Source organism: Gavia stellata, chromosome 5 (genome assembly GCF_030936135.1).
Source record: "Gavia stellata isolate bGavSte3 chromosome 5, bGavSte3.hap2, whole genome shotgun sequence".
NCBI classification, from domain to species: Eukaryota; Metazoa; Chordata; class Aves; order Gaviiformes; family Gaviidae; genus Gavia; species Gavia stellata.
Window position 1 is genome coordinate 59,358,052 of NC_082598.1, and position 21,728 is coordinate 59,379,779.

Below are 21,728 nucleotides of genomic sequence, written 5' to 3' on the forward strand. Positions count from 1 at the left end.
ATGATCTCCAAAGCATTTCCGTATGGATATAATAGAAACAGTCACATTGTCCAAGTAAGAGGCTAAAGCCAAAGTTTGTGAACAAGATGGTTTAAATGTAATTAAGTCATTAGAAACTATTGCTAGGGCAAAACCCAACATTTATTTGATCCCCTTGTGTTACTTCGTGCAGAATGGGATGAGATCCAACCTGTCAGTGGTACTGGGTTTGTACACCAACACGTGAGAGGTAAGATTTGCTGAACTAAAATAACCCCTGATTTCATTCATCTCTTCTGAAACTTCTCAAGTGTCACTTTTATAGGAGACACTTTCTTCCAAAAATATAAAAAGTTATCCTGGTACTAAGTATTAGGTGACCAGAACGTAACATATCACAGCTACCATGTCATATAGTGACATGCAGTGGTTGCAGCACATTATTATTATTATTGTTATTATTATTATTATTATTATTATTATTATTATTATTATTATTATTGCTACCGCTACCACTACCACTACCTGCTGTTACTATGAAAGTGTTAGAAACTGCCTTTTTATTTTGTGTTTTCTCAACCCATAACACATCAAGGTTCATGCCTCTGCCTGGGCATCCTTAATCCTATTACCCTATCCTAATTTTCCTATTCTAATATTATTATGTCATATTTTATTATTATATCCTTGATCATATCATATAAATGGGCTGATGCAAAAAGGCAAAATTGAAAAGTATGCAAAGTTTTAAACAACATTAAAAAGCAACTGTTAAAATTTCTGAAATGAATGTTTTTCTGAAACATAATTTCCTAAAACAAATATGATATTTTTGCTTAGAAATGTCATGGGATTTTAAAAAAATCACCCCAATTCAGAAGGAAAGTTAATTTCCATGTTAAAAGAAAAATCCCGTTAAAAAGAAACTTTAAAAATATGCATACTGTACTATGTATTTGTGACGTATGGCAAAAGGCCATAATTATCTGCTTCCAGTGATGTTTGTCAATAATGATCGAACCAATGGTTAGCAGAGGGAGTTGTTCATTTCTCCTTTCCTTTATTATTTTCAAACTCTTCCCTTCCGTACCTTTGGGTTAGGAAGTTTTCCCCTTTTCATTGAGGCCCTTTGTTTGTCATCTGCTGCCAAATTCATCTGTATGCATTGTTTTCAGTAATATTGAGAGTTGTACCTTCCACCAGTCTTTGGCACTGCATGATGAAGCGCTCTATTTATATTAAAATGAAGACGTTCCTAAGGGAGACATAGAACAGAATGAAACAACAAACAGAGCTTTAGAGACTGGATATGCGAAGTGACAGCGACAGCAAAATGGTAGCTCTTGTTACGGAGTGGCCCAAAGGACTGCAGAAAGACTTATAGCGTGAGCCACGCCGGCTTGAACTTGGCAGCTCTTACAGGCTTAAGTACTTGCCACGAGAAGATGTTTTACAAGACAGAAGTTAATCAAACAATTTCTCAAGATTGCACATCTTGCTTTGGGATGTCAGTGACATAATACGTTGCGTGAGGCTTTGCTATCTATAAATTAGAGGAATTATTTTAACATCGAACCATATTTCTTCATTTAGATCAACGCGCAACTATATTGCAGTTGTTATGATTTACTTAGTCTAGATAATAGGAGAAACAAGACACAGACGTCACGTTACACGGCAACTAATGCCCTACTGTTTTCAACTCCAGGGAAGGGCGAAAGTGAATTAAGCTGCTACTGAAATGCGCCCTGCAGGTCAATTTGAATCGGACAAGAGTGCCATAAAGTGGTTTATTGTGGCAGGGGAAAGCCCTTGTTAAATTGCCTGGAGGACTGTCTCAAACTGACCACAATGAGGGAAGCGGTGAGGCTGCTGTGCTCTCTTGTCTGAGGGTGCAAGCAATCCACCCAGCCATCCGGAGGTGCTGGGTGCGGGAAGAGTGAAAGGATGGGAACAATTAAAGCTGAATTTCAAAGAAAAATAATATTTCGCAAAGTATTTTTAGAATGAGGAAAGAAGGTGATTTTTTGAAGGAAAAAAGATGAGATGGAGGAAGCAGGAGAGGGCACTGCAAATTGCTATTTTCTTTGCACATCGAGGTCCTGTCTGGGCCACAAGAGTATTGCAGGGGAGGGGACGTGGTGCTACCAGGAGGGGAGAGTTAAGACTGCGCATCTGCGAAGGGAATGGGCTTTTATCTGTTTTTGTTTTCATCATGTGATATTTGACTTCTGTGTATAATTCATGTTTTATAGAAAGGAAATATTTGTTGAAAATTCAACCTGTCCTTTCTCAGGTCGTCAATTAGCCAGTTACAACTTCCCACTGAGTACTGGAGGGAAAACCTGTGCTTCGTACTGGTTCCAGCACAAATGGGAGGCAGGCTGCACTTGACATTCCCTGACCGTAATAGCATATGTTTAAGGAACTTCTTTTCAGTTTCAACATCTGCTACAAAAAGAGGGCACCATCTATTGGCAATAAATACAGTGGTAGTCAGATACTCTAATGAGCAAACTTGTTCGGGCAAAAATTAATTGTTCCCTGTGGATACAGACCTGCAGATGCTGATAGCACTGGTAGGGAGGAAAGATCACCTTTTACAATGCAAAGACATAATTTATCCCATTCCAAGCCCACAGGAAGTCAAGCCCAGGGCATATCCTTCACGTCTTTATTTTTTGAAAATCATTTCCATGAAAAACAAATGAAACAAAAGTTTAAAACATCTGAAAACACTTTCCTTCTTTTAAATCGACCTTCCACTTTTGTTTTTTTAATTGAAAATGTCTTTTTCACAACTATCATTGCAGAGGGCACGAATTGTCAAAGTCAAATAGGAAAAGTTCCCAGAAACCAAAAGCTAGACCTGTTTTTTTTCGGGATCCAGTTCCAGACTATATCTACCTCAGGTCATGTTGTCTGGTACGCTAGCATCCCTACCACAGAAAATATGCACCAAACAAGAATTTTGTGTCAGCACCTACTTGGGGATCCTTCACCGCGGAAATCCCTCCGCATCTCCCCCGCTTGCCATCGCCCTGCGATCAGCAGGAGCCTCAGAAGCTGTTCTTCGCTACTATTGCTAATACTGTCTGAATTCCGGGAAGGGAGAAAACAAGGAGAGCAGAGGGGAAGATTTGGATATCAGTTTCTAAATAATAGAGCATTTTTTTTGTTTTCTTTGCAATCAAGAATAGGAGAGTTATGAAGAGATTCAGGACTGCGTAAACTCTGCGCAGGGGTAACTCTGCAAGTTGTCTGTGAAGGGCAGAGTTTGAGGAAAATCACCTTCTCCAAAAGGGCTTCTTTCCTTATGGATTTTGAATTCTGGCTATGGAACACATGCTCAATTTTTAAAAAGTGCTTTATTTCATCATGATTTCCAAACCTTTTTAGTAAACCAGTTGTCCATTCTACCTTGACCCCTTTCATCACCCAAAATTTGATCGGATTTGATGTTAAAATTCCACCATTTGTCAACAGATCACACGTGAGAGAGACTCGAGGTATTTTTTCATACATCAGCCAGTCCAGAGCGTGGATTTGTCTCTGTTCCTTGGGATCTCTGCTAAGTCACCTGAGCTGCATTTCTCATGTCAGACTGTCTTTGAGGCACCTGCCTTCAAAATACCTGGAGACAGTGAAGGTAAAAATTTGGAGAATGGCAGTGTTGTGGGATTTTTTCTTCTGGCAAAGCACTGTGGAAGAGGTACTCCTTTTATTTCCACATATTTACATTTTTTTTTCTGCATAAACAAATTTGTCTGAGGTATTTTGGATGTCTTGGAACACGTTCAAGGAACGTGCAGATGTGGCATTGCAGGACATGGTTTAGTGGGCATGGTGGTGTTGGGTTGATGGTTGGACCTGATGATCTTACAGGTCTTTCTCCAACCGTAGTGATTCTGTGATTCTGTGATATGTCCTTGTGTCCTTAACCTGTTTTGGCTGCAGTACAGGTTTCATTTCTCTGCCATCCATTTCTGGATTTTCGTGATGGAACTAACACCTCTGTCAATGAAACAGAAATTTGGGAAGTTTGGTAGTTGGCCAAGCATAAAATAGGCATTTCAGAAGAGATTAGGGAAGATAATGGATTAATGAGGCTACAGCCTATTTAGAGTCAGTCACGGGTAGAAATTAAAAGGAAAGATTTTAATTTTTTTTAATACGTTTTTAATACTAGATTTCTCAAGGATGGTTACAGAGCCTTAAAACATGCAGCCTTAAAAAGCGGAGTATCATGCCCCCACCGCTAACGTCTTGGGTTAATTTTTCAGAGTTCATGGTGTGGCTGATTCAGCTAACAGGGAAAATACTGTGGGGTGTGCCCCTTGTGACCTGTAACTGTCAGCTGGACTCTGGAACTCCAGACCAGACTCCCACCACCCCAGAATATCCATACTGAGCAAAAACCCCTTCGCCTTTAAAACTTCAACTAACCTGCCCTATGCATGCTGATCATCGTGCCAGGTACAATGGTTTATAGACTTTGGCGGGTTTAATTAAGTAGTCTGTAAAAATCAGCTGGAAACAACGTATGTTTTACCATGATTAAAATGCTTGGGATGGTAGCATTAAGTGTAAATGACACTATGTAACAGCAATTACATATTATTGGTTAGATCTTCTGCTAATGTAAATTCAAATAACTGTGTTTGAGGCCATGCTTCTCTAAGTCACTCTGTAAAGATTTCAAGTAAGAGAGATCAATTTTAATTAAGCACATGTTTTAGAGATCATATAAAACTGGAGAGAAAAAAATAATATTTTTTTTACTAGCAGGTTATTGAATATATTGTAGAAGATTAAGGTTCCGCAACTGTTAATTAGATTTTTTTATGATGTTACAGAATTTGGAATTAACAAAGATCAGGAAAAAGCTAATTTTTATCTGAGAAAAATTACAAGAATCAAAAAATCAAAGGTATATATTAAATTCAGAGACAGAGATAAAATTACATTTGTTTGATGATAACTGTTAGAGCAAATATCTTTCTGTGAGATAATTTGTTGTCTAAACTTGCCAATATAAAACAGTTTAACTAAACTATACTTTGAGTAGACAGCAGAAATATTCAGATGGCAAAACAGTAGTTTCTTCCAGACTGGCTCAGCAGTTTAGTATACTTGTGCGTTTTACCATGTATAATTTTTTACCTGTGGTAGTTACTCCGTCAAAAAAATTGATTCTTCTGTTCCTGACTAGAGTATAGTATGACTCCAAAAAATCACTGAGAAGAAAAAAAAAAGAGGCTCCCACTGTGTAAAATGCATTTTCAAAGAAAGAAAGAAGAAAAAAAGCCAACAGGAACCATAAATTGGCTAGCGACAGCATGCAAACGGCAGCAGGTTGAGCAGATACCTCTCTTTCTGTATGGCCGCGTGCTTAAGTGCTTCATTGCCTGTGTGCCCGTGGAAAGAGATCATCCCAGGTTTCTCTCTCTGTGGGTTTATTAATGACCTTGGTGCCTCGATGGGCTTCTGATGGCTTGGAAGTGGTTGGGGTGGAGCATGTCTTCTAGCCCATGGAGAGCAGCGGCGGAGCCTCCCTTGGCCTTGTCTTCCCTTCTCGCCTGAAGTGTCTCATGTCAGCCTACCACGACTGCCCTGCAAAGCTCAGCTCAAGTCCTTGGCCCCCCCGCATCTTGCTTTTGCTTTCTGGAGCATGTCCATCGTCAGAGGTTTTTGTGGGCAATAGTTAAAGTGTAGAGCAGGGTCCTTGCTTGGGGAAGGAGGACCTTTCATTATTACTCTTCTGTAGTATGTTACAAAATTTGGAATAAGTGAATATCAAGAGAAAGGCAGTTTTTACCATAGGGAAGTTGCAAGAATGGGAAAAAATCCACGGTATACAAGGTTAAAGCACTTCCTCCAGAAAGAAGTGGAAGAGCAATTTCAACACACTTTGATTCATCAGGTTTTTAATTGCTACTGTAATCATTAGACATTATATATATGGCCGTACTGAACAACCTGGTCACTAAAGGTCACTAGGTTAAGGCAATGTTTTGTACCATGTTGCGAGGAAGGCTGTGTTTATTTTAGTGTTAGTAGATATGCTCCTGTTGCTATATTTTCATTTAAAATTTATCGTATCTTTTTCTCAGAAGGCCTGAAACAGAGATACAGAGATACTGTATGAGATGACAGGCCAGATTTGCCTCTTCGCTATAAATAATCACTGTAAGAAAATTAAGGTGCAAACCCATGCCTGCTGTAATTGTTGCATACTTATTAGAAGCTTTCCCTTTGCAGATTCTCTGGGTATTTGTTGCCCATGATAATGTGAATACTTAAGGGGAAAGTGTAATTAGCGACTGTGTAGTTCATTCAGTAAACATTTCTGAGCTGTTTGATGTGACTGAACTGAGCGTCACATATAATTTTACACTTTTATCCTACCAGGCAACTGACAGGTCTCTAATCTCGGTCTCAGAGCTTTCACTCTGCTTGAACTTTGCTTCATAGAGGTCATTTTCCAACCACTTGGGAGCAGGAGCCACGTCCGTTAAATCCCACAGAGTCGATAGATGCGATAATAGCTTTAGGCACATTTTCTTAGAACTCAGGGGAAAAGACAATTTCAATAAATGTAAAGCTATACTACCTACAGTCCGCAGAATATGTAAGCAAATCTCGTAGGAGCACATCTTTCTTTTACCTCCTGGCAAGAACCTCTTTAATAATAACACGTATTTGTTTGTTTTCCATATCAACACTTGATAAGGGCAGAAAAGTCACGCACGATGCTTTAAGAAGAGAATAAAGAGGAGGAGAATGCACGAGGTGAAATGACCAGCAAAATATTCCCTCAGGTTTGGATTTTACAGACTATTAAATAGTCTAATACATATTTCTACCCTCAGAGAAAGGCAGATGGTAATAGGGTGTGCGCATGGTGGTCTGACCACCATATTTGCAAATACAAAGGCAAGTGTTAGCTCAACATACAAACTATTGGTAGGAGAAAAGTAGAGACCAAGCATCTATAAGTACATGCTGCTAGCATGCTAAATAGGCTTGTACACATAATGCTTTGATATATTTTGCATTGTATAGATCACAGCTCATCAAAACAAGCGTTCAGGTTGTATCTGTCAAGATAATTAATGGACAATTCCTCTGTAGCAGATGTATGGGATAAGTAGGAAGGACAGTCCTTCCCTTGACATGGCATCAAAGGAGAAACAACTAATATTAACATAAAATAATGCGAGTTATTTCACTTTGATTGTAGCTGCCTAACATAAAAATTAACCACCCTCGCACGAGAAAACAAACAATCCCTGCTTGACTCTCAAACTCTCATACTGAGATTGAAAATAAACTTTCCAATTCTTTCAACATTTTTGCTATTGTCTTTGATTTTTTTTTTTCTCCTTGATATATTTGTGGTGCAAAGGAATAAATCTTGAAAGTAAAGTATCCCCTCCAGCAAATTATTTTACTCCATTTGCCTTGGAGAATTCCACTGCAGGGGAGAGAAAAGGAAGGAGAAAAAAAAAAGCGCCTCTCAGAGTAGCTGGAACAGCTTCAAATTCAATAGCCTATGAGATTTTCCTTTAAATGATCTTTCTAAATATAACAGTTCAATAGGTCAGTGGTCAATATGAATGTTATCTGCAAGCTGGAGCTATTAATTTCTGCAACACTGTTCCAGATGCCAAATGTTAGCCTAATGTTTTATACACCAGCTTTCTCACACATACGCTTAAATGAATATTAGGCAAAAACAACTGAGCAAGTGGTGCTGGTGTTCCCATATTAAAAAGGAAAATAGCTGCTAGATCGCAATACAGAATTTTTAATTTTTTTTTTCTTTTCTTTAAAAGGTCCTTTGAGGAACGGTCAGCCTGAACCGAAAAATGTTTCCCATGGTGAGGTGAGAATTTGTACAGCTTCTTGACAAAGGTGAGAGAAACAATGCAGAAAATAATGCTTTAGAATAATTTAACTCCAATTCAAAACTCATAGTAAGACATGGCAAATGTACTGAGTGTCTGTACGGTAGCAAAAAGTTGAAAGCTTGTACCAAATAAATTTTGAAATGGAAAGCGTATTAGGCCCTGGGAGAAGAACATGAATTAGGAGCTGACCCTGGCTGTAGCGGCTGTTCCGGCAGAAGCAGTGCTGGGAGGAGCTTTGCTCCGCTCCGGGCTCCCAGGGTCCGGCTGGGGCTGACGCAGGGGCTGCAGCAGGGCCACAACCCGGCACGCGGCATGGAGCCCCGAGACCTGCCGGTGGCGGAAAGGGAGGTGAGCTCCTTTCCTGACTCTGAGAGGTGTCGGGCACGGGGGAGGAGGTCGGGCACCGCGTTTGCGAGGCTGGACGGTGCACCCCTGCCCCGCTCTGTCCACACTTATTTTGGAAAGTAGCAGCCTCCATGTGTTGCAGCATCTGTGAGTGACACAGATAACAGAGCTGACCCGCCTGCCGCATCGCATTTTCCCTCCGTTGACGTTTAGGCTGTGGGCCGCTGCCCTGCTAGGTCCTGGTTGAAAACACATTTTAAAATACTCCCTAGGAAGAGTTATCTAAGGTCTCTCTTTGTCCTCAGACTAGCATTTGGTCTTGCAAGTTTGTCTGTGGCTGTCCAATAACTAGAGGCCACTGAGAGTCGTGCCACTCGTTTCAGACTTGATCACAACATGGCAAGTCTGAAGACGGCAGTCGGTGTGTACAGCCCGCCATGTCACGGGGTTATTTTGCACCTTCAGATGCATCGTGTGGGAATCCACAGAAGCAGGTCTGCAGGTTTTGTCTTATAAACAACACAAAGCCACATTTTTATTTTCTCCTACATCTCTAAGGAAGAAAAGTCATTCGTGTCCTCCAGAAATCGTGGCACTGTGGGACATGGTTTAGTGGGCATGGTGGTGTTGGGGTGATGGTTGGACTTGATGATCTTACAGGTCTTTTCCAACCTTAATGATTCTGTGATTCTGTGAGTTGCAGTTATCTGAGTGCAAGGTTGCACCTGTTGAGCCATGCGCTTGAAATTAATACTTCCTTGGGGAACTGAGGCGGGACAGCTAGTTCTGAGATATGATTTGGCTCGACACTCTTACTTTATGTGTTTCAGTGGTGCTGCAAGAACCCAGAGAAAACTTCTGGGAGAAAGCATCAGAGAATTGCTATGGGCAGAGGGAAAACACTGTCAAAGAAACCAATTAAGGTGAATAAAAGAGCTCAAAAGGTTTGCTCCCTGTTGTACAGAAGCTGGTTATTCTGTTTCGAATCACGGCTGCTGAGCTGATTTTTCTATTACAATATTTGTGGTTGCAGTCAGGCCAGAAGTGCATATTCGCACTCAGAGGACCTTATTCTTGTCTTTATTTCTGTCTTTTGAGTGACAACTTTATTTAAGCAAACTGCCACCTCTACATCATTCCCCTGGATCTGTTTTCTTCTACCCAGGCTAGTACCTTGGCCAGTTTCTTTGCCATTTCCTCTCATGTGTTTTGTCATCACCTCTGGTTCAAAGATTTACAGCAACTTCTATTTCTTCTTGCCAGTGCCTCCTGTTTCAGTTGCTATAGGCAAGTCAGGTCAGCCTGTCAGTCAGGTCTATTCACTCCACCCAGCTTTGACCAGCTTTTCTCTCGGTCCTCTCACCCAAGTTATGTCTAAACATAGGAGATAATATTCTTCCTGATGTTATAAGCTGGGGTCTTTCCTTCACTCATTCACCTACCTAGATTTAGTTCTCATTGGGGTTCTCTTCATCTGCCAGTTTGATGGCCTTTTCTGGCTGCATGTGCTCCTACCTTTTATATGTACAAACCTTGACAGCACTGTCGTAGAAATGCCTTCACCTTACTCGCCAGGTTTTGATGTGCTGTATGAAATAGCGCGAGCCAGCCAAAAGCTGATTTTTTAAGTTTGTTATTTGCTTAAGCAATTCTCATGTCTGTGAAACTTAGTGGGGGTGACTGACTTAATATCACTTTGCTGATACATGTTTAGAATTTATTTTTCTCACAATATATCCCATGTACGAATAATAAATATAACTGAAATAATAACAGATTTACTATTTTTATGATCAGTTTATGTCCCCATGTGATTCTAATAAGAAGAACCCAGGTTGGGAAAGAAGCCATGATGTTTTATTATGTCTGTACTCTAATCCTAATCCTCCAATGCAGAGCAAAATCCAACTACGCCAGAAAGTATCATATGGAAACCAGAGACCTTTAAATTTTTACTGCTGCTGTCCCAAACTGAGGTATATATGTGAACGCTGCTGAGCTCAGAATTATGGTCCATGACCAGAAGTAACATATGCAGTGCCAGAGGACCTTTTTCATTACAGAGGCAGGTTTAAGATGTTTATGCTTCACTTGAACGTATGTCTAACGATGGCTCCCAACGACTGCACTGGCACTCAGGGATTGCTGGGAAGCAAACCTCTCTTTTATTTTAGCCAAATTCTCCATAGCAGAGAAACAGTGAAGAAGGATGTTTTGCTGGTCCTGTGCTGCTCATCATTTCTCCCAGGCATTTTTCATTTACGGGGCCCATTGAGTTTCTGGTAACTTGCTCTTCTGGATTAGTACAAAAGGTCTCTATATAACTTGGAGAATGGTAGAAAAGTTTTCTTTTTAGAGCTTTAATGTTCTTTAAAGAGTAAGACATGCTAATTATTTCTATAGCAAAATTTAACAGCTTTTTTGGACTTGTTGCACTGCATTAGATAAGTAATCTTCTTACACAAAGCAGCATCTAAACAGTAATTTACGTAGTAGAATAAGTTGATGGTTAAAAGAGCTTGTTTCCAAAATATGTTTAAACAAAATCCTTATTTAATGTGAAACCACAAATAAAACTGAAGCATTGGATGCAATTAGTGAATTCACTGTATTATCAAATTCTACTCCATTTTAAGTTGATCAGCTCCTTAAAATGGCCACAGATATGCTTTTATATCTGCCACTCTAAAATGACCTCAGGGAAAAGCATTCTCTCTCTTAAAAGCTAGACAGAAAGAAGGAGTTGAAAAATGTAAAAATGGTTTCTATAGCGTAAAAGCTGAGAGACAAATCTACAAATGGGATCAATCTGCCTCGCTCCTGCTGCCTTAATCCAGCACCTTAAGAATCAATGTCTCAAGTCAATCCTTCCAGATGAGGTGCTGATTGAGTTCCAGGCACTTCCAGTGGTAGGAGGAAGGTTGCTTTTGAAAATAAAGGGTCAGTTTCCTCAGAGGAGTAACTTTATTTTATGTAAAATGCTAAAAGAGCCATTTTTGCCCATGGCAGAATGTGGAGGACTGGGTGTCTGTTCATGGTGCAGAACGGAGCTCAGCATCGCCACCTCCTCAAATAAATCTTTCTGCCTTTTGTCATGCAAAATTGTTGATGATTTCGTGGGAGAATTGCGAGTGAAGGGCAGAGATGAGCAATGTGTCTCCGTTCTCTTTCCTGTCATTTCTGGTTAACCTGACTCTCTCGTAAAGGAAATATTACAAAATACTAATTTTTAGAAATCAAATTCTGGGGATAGTAGTAAGGCTGGTCACCTAGTAGGAAAGAAAGCAAAAAATGCCAGGAAAAGAAGAGAGATCCATCTGGTGCACCTACTTCTAAACTATCCTTGTGAGGGATTTAACAAGCGGGAACATGTTTTCCTGATTCATTAAAGCTTTGTCTTTCTGGCCATAAACAGCCATATATTGCTGGTAAACAGCCCTTTGGAAGGTACGTGATCATCCTGCAGTTTTTCTTTTCCGTGGGTTGTGCAGATCCATCTTGTGCTTGAGTACATTCCCCGGGGGAGCGTGGACTGTGAATATCCCCTGAAAAATACTTTCATCTACAGTGAAGCCACTGGGGCCACAGAAATGCTGTGGTTCTGCTATAGTACCTTTCTGTTAGCACTTTTGCAAGAAAAGCTGCATTTAAATACCTGTTCTTAGAAGATGTTTGGAAGGCCAATAGTCATGTTTTCTAAAGGAACTAAAACAAGATTTAGCTGAAGCATTTTGATCTCTCTCTAGGGTAGTGCAGGCTTGTGATGGAGAATGAATCATTAAAAATGTATTTCATCTGGAGAATAATCTTCAGGTGTCTGTAAAGATCAGAGTGATGCCAACATGATCTTGAGATGTGAATTGGTGTGGTCTCTGTGGAAAGGGTGGGTAGATGGCGTTTGTGTAGAGACTACACAGAATAGTTGGGGTTTACTATTTAACACTAGCAGACTGTGCTAAATATTCTAGGAAGGTAATCTTTACGTTGGCAAAACGCAGAGCCATTTTAGCACCGCGCCTCTCCTCAGGTAGCACCTCCTGCCCTCCCAGCAGACCAAAAGAGGCCAAACGAGGAAGACCATGATGGCAGGAAAATTGTCTTTTTGTGCTGCTCTCCCCCGCCAACACAGAAGATTCTCGTCTGACACTCTTTCACCGCTGTTAGCAATTATCTGTGAAATGCAATAGCCAGCTGATTGCTTCTTTCCTTTCTACACATGATTTGGGGAAAAAGAGTCAAGTTTATCCCCTGTACATATCTTCCTGGTGTGGACAAGGTACCTTGAAGCTCAGCATGGCCGAGGAAGCCTTTGCATGTCCGTATGAGGCTCCACAGAGCAATTTCTTTCATTAGCATGCCTGAAAGTAAAACAAAGGAAATCCATCCAGAGCTTTTCCCAATCCTGCTCAAAGAGCACAAAGCCTTCAAAAACCCCTATGGTTGAAAAAATGTTATGGCGGTTGCCAAGTCAGGCACTAAGAAGTTAGTAAATATTAAAATGGAGTCTTCTTTAATACAGCTCTTTCATGCATGTAACTTGGGACTTAACTTTCAACTGAATAAACACCAATTGAGAATGCAAAATGTTATTATTATCATTATCTCATTATAGTAATATGTTGTTCAAGAACTTTTCATCATGCAGTGTGTGGGATCTACTGCTCTTTGGGACACACAGAAAATGTGACAAGGAGGATCTTGGCCAGAGGTCCCTTGGTTCACTTCAGGCAGAAGTTGTCCCAATGCTTTGAAAGCTGTCTGAATTTACAGGAATGCTCACCCCAGAAAAGCCAGGGAGAGAATTAAGAAAACTCCCTTCAGAGCAAGGTTTGAATGCTTTTTGGTGATCGCTTAATATTATATAATGCTTTATAATAGTTCTGTAATAGTTCTGTATGGTGTGAATCAAGTGCCTGAACAGAGCTGCCCTGTGTCATTCTAGGTAGCCCAACTGGAGAGACTGATGTGAGGCTGGTACGGATGACCCGGGATGGATGGGAGTTCTGAGCCCTTCTGCAACAGCTGGACAAAAGGGATGTCCCAGGTAGCCCAAGTGACACTCGATATCTGTGTTTACGCACCTCGTCGTTACTCTGATGATTAGTGTTCTGCTTCGTGAAAGGAATATGCGAATGTAAAAAGTTACTGTGAACAGTTTGATTTTTTTTTTTTTTCTTAAGGAGAGCAGTTAATTATGGGATTGAGTTTTCATGAGGAAAGGACTGACTTTATCACTGTGAATACACCTAGAGGTCTTAACCAAGCCCTTAAATATGGGCTGCTCTTACTCACTGCAAACAAGGTTAACACAGTATCTTCATCTTTCTTTGTTTGCCCTCCCTGTAATCCAAGCTCTGGTTTCAAGAGGGATCAGTCTGGTAACTTGTAGATACATACACACTCTACCCATCAAATCGTCCCCACAGACTAATGACAGACCCGATACCATGGCAGAATAAATTAGTTTATGGTTATACCCACTTTGCCTTGCTCTTGGTTTTGGTGATCCATGGACAATACTAGAATATTCTGTACTCTTTTTAAAGGTGATAATTTATGCTAACCTGGACAGCAAAACAATGCAAAGTTGTTTTTTTATGTTTACTAGGATGTGTTAAAATGCAGATTTGACTTCAATTTTGTAAGCTTACTAGCCATGGGTTTTAACTAACTTTCAAACCTAGACAAAGATATTTCAGGCTTTCTTGGATGTTAGGATTTGTTAAATTGTTTTGTTGAGATAACAGCTTCCCATCACAGTTTTACACTTCCAGACTACCCAAAATATTGGAAAACAGGGTGCAAGGCCAGGAGGATGATTCGCCACTTTTCTAGTAACAGAACTGAGGAAACAATTGCATTTTTCCATGCTGATACCTATGTTTTCACATGAATTCCTGCACTAAGTTTCTGTTTTCTCACAAGCAAAGGGTTTAATGTGGTTCAAATAAAACCCAACACGCTTAAACGAGCCACACAGCATTTCCAGTGGTTTCATTCTGCTTTGAGTCAGGTTTCAGATCGATTTCACTAGCACCAGGCAATGTTGGGAAGAGCGTATCCTTTGAGAACTGGAAAACATTGATTTATTTGACATGTCCAATTAGTTCCATAAATTAAGCAACTGTGTTCAGGTATGTAATACAGCACTGTTCCTTTCAAAGCTGAGGAACCTGTAAAAAGCTTGTAAGAACAGGACCTTCGTTTGAAAAAGGGGGCCTGTTTTAAAGTGATTAAAAGCCGCTGGGAAGATTCCCATTGATGTTGGGGCAAGCTTGTTGCAGAAGATCACATATTTATCTTGCAACAAAAATGAATCCTCTGTTTGGTTTTTTTGTTGTTTTGTTTTTTAACTCTACGGAAACATTTTTGCTGGTTTTGTTAGTCTGTGCATTTTAAATGAAGCTGTGACTTGAATCTGTCTCATTAAGTGGCTGAAAAACATCGACGTCAAACAATTATGCTGTAAGAGGCGGTGTCAGAGGTGTAAAAATGTACCGCACCTTAAACATTTGGTTTTCCCTTTAGGGATAACTTGTGGGTTTTTGTCCATGTAAAAATATTCACCCAGTTGCAGATCAAGCCAATCAACCTCCTCCTCACGAGGGTGAAGGTTGCCAGGCCAAGCACAAGCAATTAGCTGCGCGGTGCTCGCGCGGCCGGCGGCCCCGTCCCTGGCTGATTGCCCTGAGCTCCACTGCTGCTCGTAATGCAAATTGTATCTGGTCCCCCGGTAATCGGGATCAGCGCTGCCTTGTCCATCCACTCGCTGCTCATGCCCCCTCCACACTGCGATAATAGTTTTGGTGGGCAATCAGGGAAGATGCCTTCTTGACTCATCTCTCATAATAGATTGTCCTCCTCAGGCAAAATTGAATAACCCCCGACATGGCCTGGAGGCAAGCAGTACGAATTCAATAAGTCTGCAGGGTCAACATCCTGTCATTTTTGGCAAGCAAGTAATTATTCTGCACTAACATTCAGTAATAGGAGTAGGAAACTGCTGGAGACACCTTCCTCTGTACCCAGAATAGCCACCTTAATAGGATATTCCTCTAATAAGTAATTCTGCCTCATTCCAATGCCCCTTGCCTTCAGGTTCCCTTTTCATGCACATTTCATGTATGTATTCTGCAGAGGCTTTTTACCAACAGCATCTGTGGGAAAGTTTAACAACTTCACTGTCTGTTGTTTAATATTTTCCACTTTTATGAGTTACAGTTGTGCTGTCTATTTGCTTTTACTGATTTGTGAAAGATTTATTATAAACCAAATACAGCTGTTCTCTCCTTTCATAAACTGAAACTATTTTGGCAAAACCTATTTTCCACTATGAAAATAAATTTTAAATTGCTTCCCTCACCCAGCTTTCCAAGCGTGAGCATCCAGTTGTTATTTAGTGGTGCAGAAGAGTTGCCAGGGTGGTTGTAGGCTCACTTAAGGGAAAGAAAATGCCTATGTTTCAAAAATACAGAGCAGAAATGTTTTTTGTCCTTCCACCCCCCTTTTCCAGGGGATTTAATATTATTATCTGCAGGTCTTGAGAGTTATGAATTATAATAAAAAAAACTTCTGCAGCTTCAAACCATTTTTGCACTCTGATTCTGCATTTTTACTCAGGATTGTACACATTTTATTTGGATACTTAACCTTTACCTTAAACTAATATTATTATTATCAACCTTCTAATATAATTCAATATTTTTTCCGTGGAGCTTAAAATAGCCCTCTGCTTACTCTGAAAGGGCACACATTTCACTGGGTCGGCTTCCGCTGTCAAAATTTGGACCAGTGCAATATTGCCTGTCATTTTGAAAGGGAATATTAAGTTCTAAATTCTTCAAGAATATTTTGCTGTGGATTATAATAGCCTTTCCCCTTTCCTAAACTGGAAAAGTTATAATTTTGCATTTTTTTTAAATTAAGTAAGAAATAGAATAGGGATCCTTCACTAATACTACTGCTTCTATTTACATCGTTTGGTATTTTTCTCCTGTTTTAGATTTGGTTTGATTTGGTTTTTTTTCCCCCTAGAATTAAATGTGTTTTACTGGATGAAAACTATCGCTTTAATCATTGAAAGAAACCTTTATCTCTTCTCTCTTGAGAACAGTGCACATATAGTAATGAAGATCCTTGTATAACGGCAGAATAAGCACTTTCTATGACTGATTGCTGATTGATTATTGCAGGGCTGTCTCCCTGTAGCTGCTCATCACAATGCTTTTTGACGAGCAGCCTTCGTTCCCAACATGAGAACTTTGTTTTGATCTGTACTGGTTCTGTTTACTAGCTGGGACAAAACTTAGGCTGATATTGCTCATGTTCAGCTGCCAGCGTTGATTTAGAGTGCAAGCAGAAGAAAATCCTGTGCTAATAATAGACCCAATTTTTTGTGAAATGCTTGTCATTATCGGTGCTGCTTACCATCTTGCACCAATAGTGATTGTTTTTCCTTTCTTCCATGCTTTTAAAATGCCATTTGCAATACAGCTTCAATATGATTTAATTTACCGTTGGAATGTTCTCCTCGTTATTGCGTTGACAGCCCCGCATAAGATCCATCTCCACTTGTTCGTTTGCCAACTTGGCTCCAGGACGTGTGCTGCTTCAGCCGTTGGCTTGTGGATGGGGTTTTTTTTTCACTACTACAAAGTTACCTTTTTTTAGTGCTCCAGCCAAAGTGCCCGAGATTCATGGTGCTTGCACTAAAAGCTTACAAATGCACGTGTCTGGACCAGGAAAAGGTTTCTTTGCGTGTGTCACTTCATTGCAAAAGAGGAATGGTTTTCTATAGAGATCTGGACTATGGGGATCTGCAACAAAGGAGGGGTGTAATTCATGGAAATAAAATCATGGAATTGTTCTGGACTACTGTGACGGCTCTTTTAGATGCAGCTCCATGTGTGTGTCTTGGACCCCTCTGTCGTACGTAATACAAAAGCCATCGATTTTTTTAGGCAGAGAAAACCACTGATTTCAACTTCTGCTCAAAATCTTTTGGCCCAAGAAGACCTAAAGAAAGAAATACACTTTCCTTAGTACAGAGGTGCTCTAAGACAGACTGTCATTGTTGCCTGTGGCCAGAAAAACTATGTTTAAAATGTGTCTTTCTGAACCTTTTATGTTTTACCGAAATGGTATAACTAAGTTCTAACCTGTGGCTTGTGATCTCAATGAAATTATATCAATTTCTCTACCCTGTACAGAAATATTAATTCTTTTATATATAATACACACACATGTACTTGTACACGTACAGCTATGTGAGTGTTTTCTTTTAAAGTGTATTTTGGAGCAAGAGAAAGCTGAAAAACATTTGGCAGTTGTAAAACATATGAATGCTGAACCCAAAGCTTATATACAGGCACTGAACTTACTGTTCTTGCCTTGTTATGTTTATCTTCTCTGCTTTCTAGAGCCTGTTTAACTCATAAGTATATGTACTGTATTTTACCTCAGGCTTTAGAAGGTATTTAGTTTTAAATCAGCTTAAATATGACAGATAAAAATTAGGACTTGATCCTGTAAATCTGTATTTGCTGGACTTGTCTTTACGTGCCTAATTTTTCCCGTTGATAAATGAATGCGCGTGCAGCGCTTTGAACTACCTGGCTGGTTGTTATTGACCTGAAGTGACTACGCATGTGCGGAAGGGTCAGCGTCTTAAATTATTTTAAAAAGAAACTTAAGTTTGAGCACAATGCACTGGGGTTTTTTGCATATATATTACACAGGCTGTGCAGAATAAAAAACCAAACTTCACCCAGCCGGTGTGTTTTTAACTTTAGTCAGTGCACAAATGTTACTGACAGTAGCAAAATGCTTTTTTTATTTGAATAGAGAAGAAAGAAAGGAGGCTTGTAAAAACTGTACTTTATCATTTGTTGGCACGAAGTTTCAAGCCTTCTTGTTCCCCTCTCCCAGCTGTCTCTCCTTACTTCTGCTTTTATTTAATCCAAAATTCCTGCTGTTTCTTAAATGTGTGTTTGTACGTCAACTATTAATGTCCTTTGAATTGTTTGGGTTTGCTTTTGTTTGTCATATCAATGCTACTGTGAAACATTCCAGTTTTAAACCTAAAGGCAATACATTATTCAAGAAATCTGTTAGTGAGCCTGGCTTTTTTTTTTTTTTTTATTATTTTTATCTTTTCCTAGCTTTTTTTAATAATGGCCAAGTATACAAAAAACTCAACAGAAGAACAAACCCCCAAACTTCAAAATTCATGCATTTGAAAACGAGTACAAATTCCTCAAGACTTTGTCATGAAAAATCTCCTAGCATCTGCTCCGAGAGGCAGATACAAGGGACATGACAAGCTGCAAGGTAAGCACCAAAGACAAAGGTGCCAGCAAAGCCAAAGGAGCCTTGTGCAAGTCAAGCATTCAAAGCCAGGTTCTCATCTGTCTCTGACCCTCTTGTGTGGGCGCAGAGAGGAAGGACGGAGAAACGTCTGCGTCACCGAACTTACTTGCTTAAGGGGATGTTGGTCAGGAGTGTAACGTTATTTTCTGGCATAGATTTTTTTCTCACAGATGTATTTGGGTAGTTACACAGATGGTTATTCCCCACTGATGTCAGAGATGAGGAGGTGAAAGGCAATAAAAGTGAGCTAGTTCTGCACTGAGACAGCCTCCCCCTTAAAGAAGTAACTGCAGAAAGATGAGTTTTCCTTAAGCTCTGCAAGCAGAATTCATATAAAAATGAGTATATATAAAAACGAGCACTATAGCATGCATTACAGTTAACTATCCAAACGATATTGGAAGGTGGGGTAAGCAGTGCTATGCATGACTGTGGGCCAAAGTCATCACTAGGGGACAACAATTTCCTGGCTTTGTATTATTATTTCTGTCTGACATGCCGTGTGTCATCTGCGTGTCTCCCTCTCATTTCCTATGACTGTTTCTTTTCCTCCCTGCTTTTAGCTTTTGCCTGTTTGTTTGGATTGTGGGGGTTTTGGTTTTGGTTTGTTTTTGTTTTTTTTTTTAAATGACCAGAATTAGTTTAAAAAGAAAGTATAAAATACCATCTTAAGACATGATTTTTATTTCACTTGGCTTTGTTTCCTCCCCCCCATCCTCCGTACTTCCTTGCCATTGCTAGTGCTTTTTTATGTCATGTTCCGGAAAACTGCAATGAAGTGTGTTTAGTATTAAATACCTAAAGCCTTCTTAGGTTCTTTTATTATTGTTGTTCCTGTTATTATTATTGTTTCTTATTATTATTGTTCTTTATTTTTACTACTACCATGAATCAGAGACCAGTCATGGGCCAGGAACCTGTTTGACTACTTGCTGTTCCAGTAGAGAACAAAAGATGAGTCCCTGCAGTCAAGTGTTTCCAATACCCAAGTACCAGAAGAGAGAAAACTGGCAGATGCAGACAGAGGAGAGAGCACTGGGAAACAAGGATCAGCACCCTGTGCAGTGGTAGAGCATATCCCCAGAGTAATTGCTGTCAAGGAGAGCTTTAAAAATGGATTGCAAGGAGGTTAAGGAAGTAATTCCACAGGTATTTATGGGTAACTCTATGTGCAGCATGGTAGAAAGTATGAAGATATGCATTTCTATGCCTAACAGGAATATGAGAGAGGCTGGAGCCGGGAGCAGACTGAAGACCCAAGGCAGAAGTTAATAATTTGATAATGAATGGACACAGGTGATAGCAAAGAGCTCTGAAAGCAAAGACAAATGGCTTACATCTGACACTGCAGAGAAGGTGAATGCACAGAGGAAGCAGCCGCTGGCAAAGCAATGAGCTAGGAAAATGATCTTAGCAGCAATACTCATCGGGGTGGATATTTGTTGGTCAAACTTGCGTTTGCTCTGTCCAAGGATACAGTCGATACCCAAGTTTCATTGTACAGGCAGATGGGGAAGTCTGCATCCTACCTATGTGTTGTAGAAAGCAAGCACAAGACTTGAATGTAAAGAAGAGATACCTAGGAAAAAATACCCTGCTCGAAGGTCAGAGGTGGGAGATGACTGAAAAAATAGAAAGGGAGATCTTTGTTTTAGCCGTATTGAGATGATGCCTTGTCATATCAGAGACAATATCAGAACAACGAAGTTAAATTCCGGTTTGGCTGGCAGCTTTAAAGCAGAAAGGTAGATGTGTGTGCCAACAGCCTGGAGAGATTACATGCATTTTTTTTAAGTGGAAGGATAAGATCAGCCAGTGATAAGGTGTAAAAGAAAGAGAAAAGGAGATTGACGGATAGCTTTTATCTAGGCTCTCCACAGAAAGCTGAGAAAAGGGATGAGAAAGCTGCTGCCAAAGAGGACAACCAAAGGAAAAAAATGAAGAGAAAAAGAAGAACCAAGTGCAGAGGAACCACAAAAACTAGAAGAGCAGAAGAATTGCTCAGGATCAACTGAGTCAAAAGCTGAGCAGTTGGTGACATCTTCCTGAGTCCAAGACTGGGCTGGGAAACATTGACAGCTGCCATGCACAAGTTCCACAATACGTGTAGGAAACTGCTTACCTGACTTTGTCTACAACTCTGCAAGGATATTCATACGTTGACAGGCAGCCAAGTTGTGTGAAAAGATGATACCAAACTCTTTGTTGTCTAAGGCCCATATTGCAGGGACCTATGCTAACCAGTTTAAATCAAACTTAGTCATCTCTGTGATGCTCTCAACTTACTTCTGTGATTGTAATATCCTATGACTTCCAACTGGGATTGTCAAAGAAGTCAAATGGAGGTAGGTGGGTGTAATCTACCATAAGCTACAAGAACTGATCCTGACAAGGGGAGATAAAGTACTGTGTCCCCTATTTTATCCCAGTGTTGAAATAAAAAAAAAAATACCAAAGCAAAATAATTAAATGCCACAAGGCATTATTACTTTCTCAATATTTCACATCCTCCCCACATCTTTCCCTTTTCATTTCCTTTCTGTACAACCTCTATCTGTTTCCTCATGAACTCTTTTTCTCCGTAACTGGCTCATCAACAACCCATTTCATCAACCTGTATCCACCCCGTCTTTCCACATACTGGTCTTGAACTGAGTCTAGGAATTTTACATGATACAAGGACAAAACCGAAATGCTCAGAAGGTACTTTTGGAGCTTATTTAGGCTCCTAACTATCATTTGGCAATCAGATGGGCATTTGGGAATTTGGATTAGAGATGAATAGTGAAGAAGAGCATAAAACTCGATGGCAGAACTACAGAGAGACAACCTTTGTTCTCTGGCTCTCTGCAATGCCGTGCAGCTCTTGCCACTGCCTCCTGCGGGAAATAAGGTAAAGAGGTCGTCAACCAGGAGACGTGCATTTAAACTGGTATTTTCCCCTTTTGGCAGAGACTTGATTTCAATTGAAATGAGTGTGGTATAGCGACTCAGACATCTGATCCATCACAACAGGTCAAGTAACTAATTTTTTCTTCCCAAACCAAAAATGTTTCTGTGTGAGATGAAAAAAAGGTACTCTTGTAAAACATACTTTTAAGAAGCGTTAGCTAGCTTCCATTT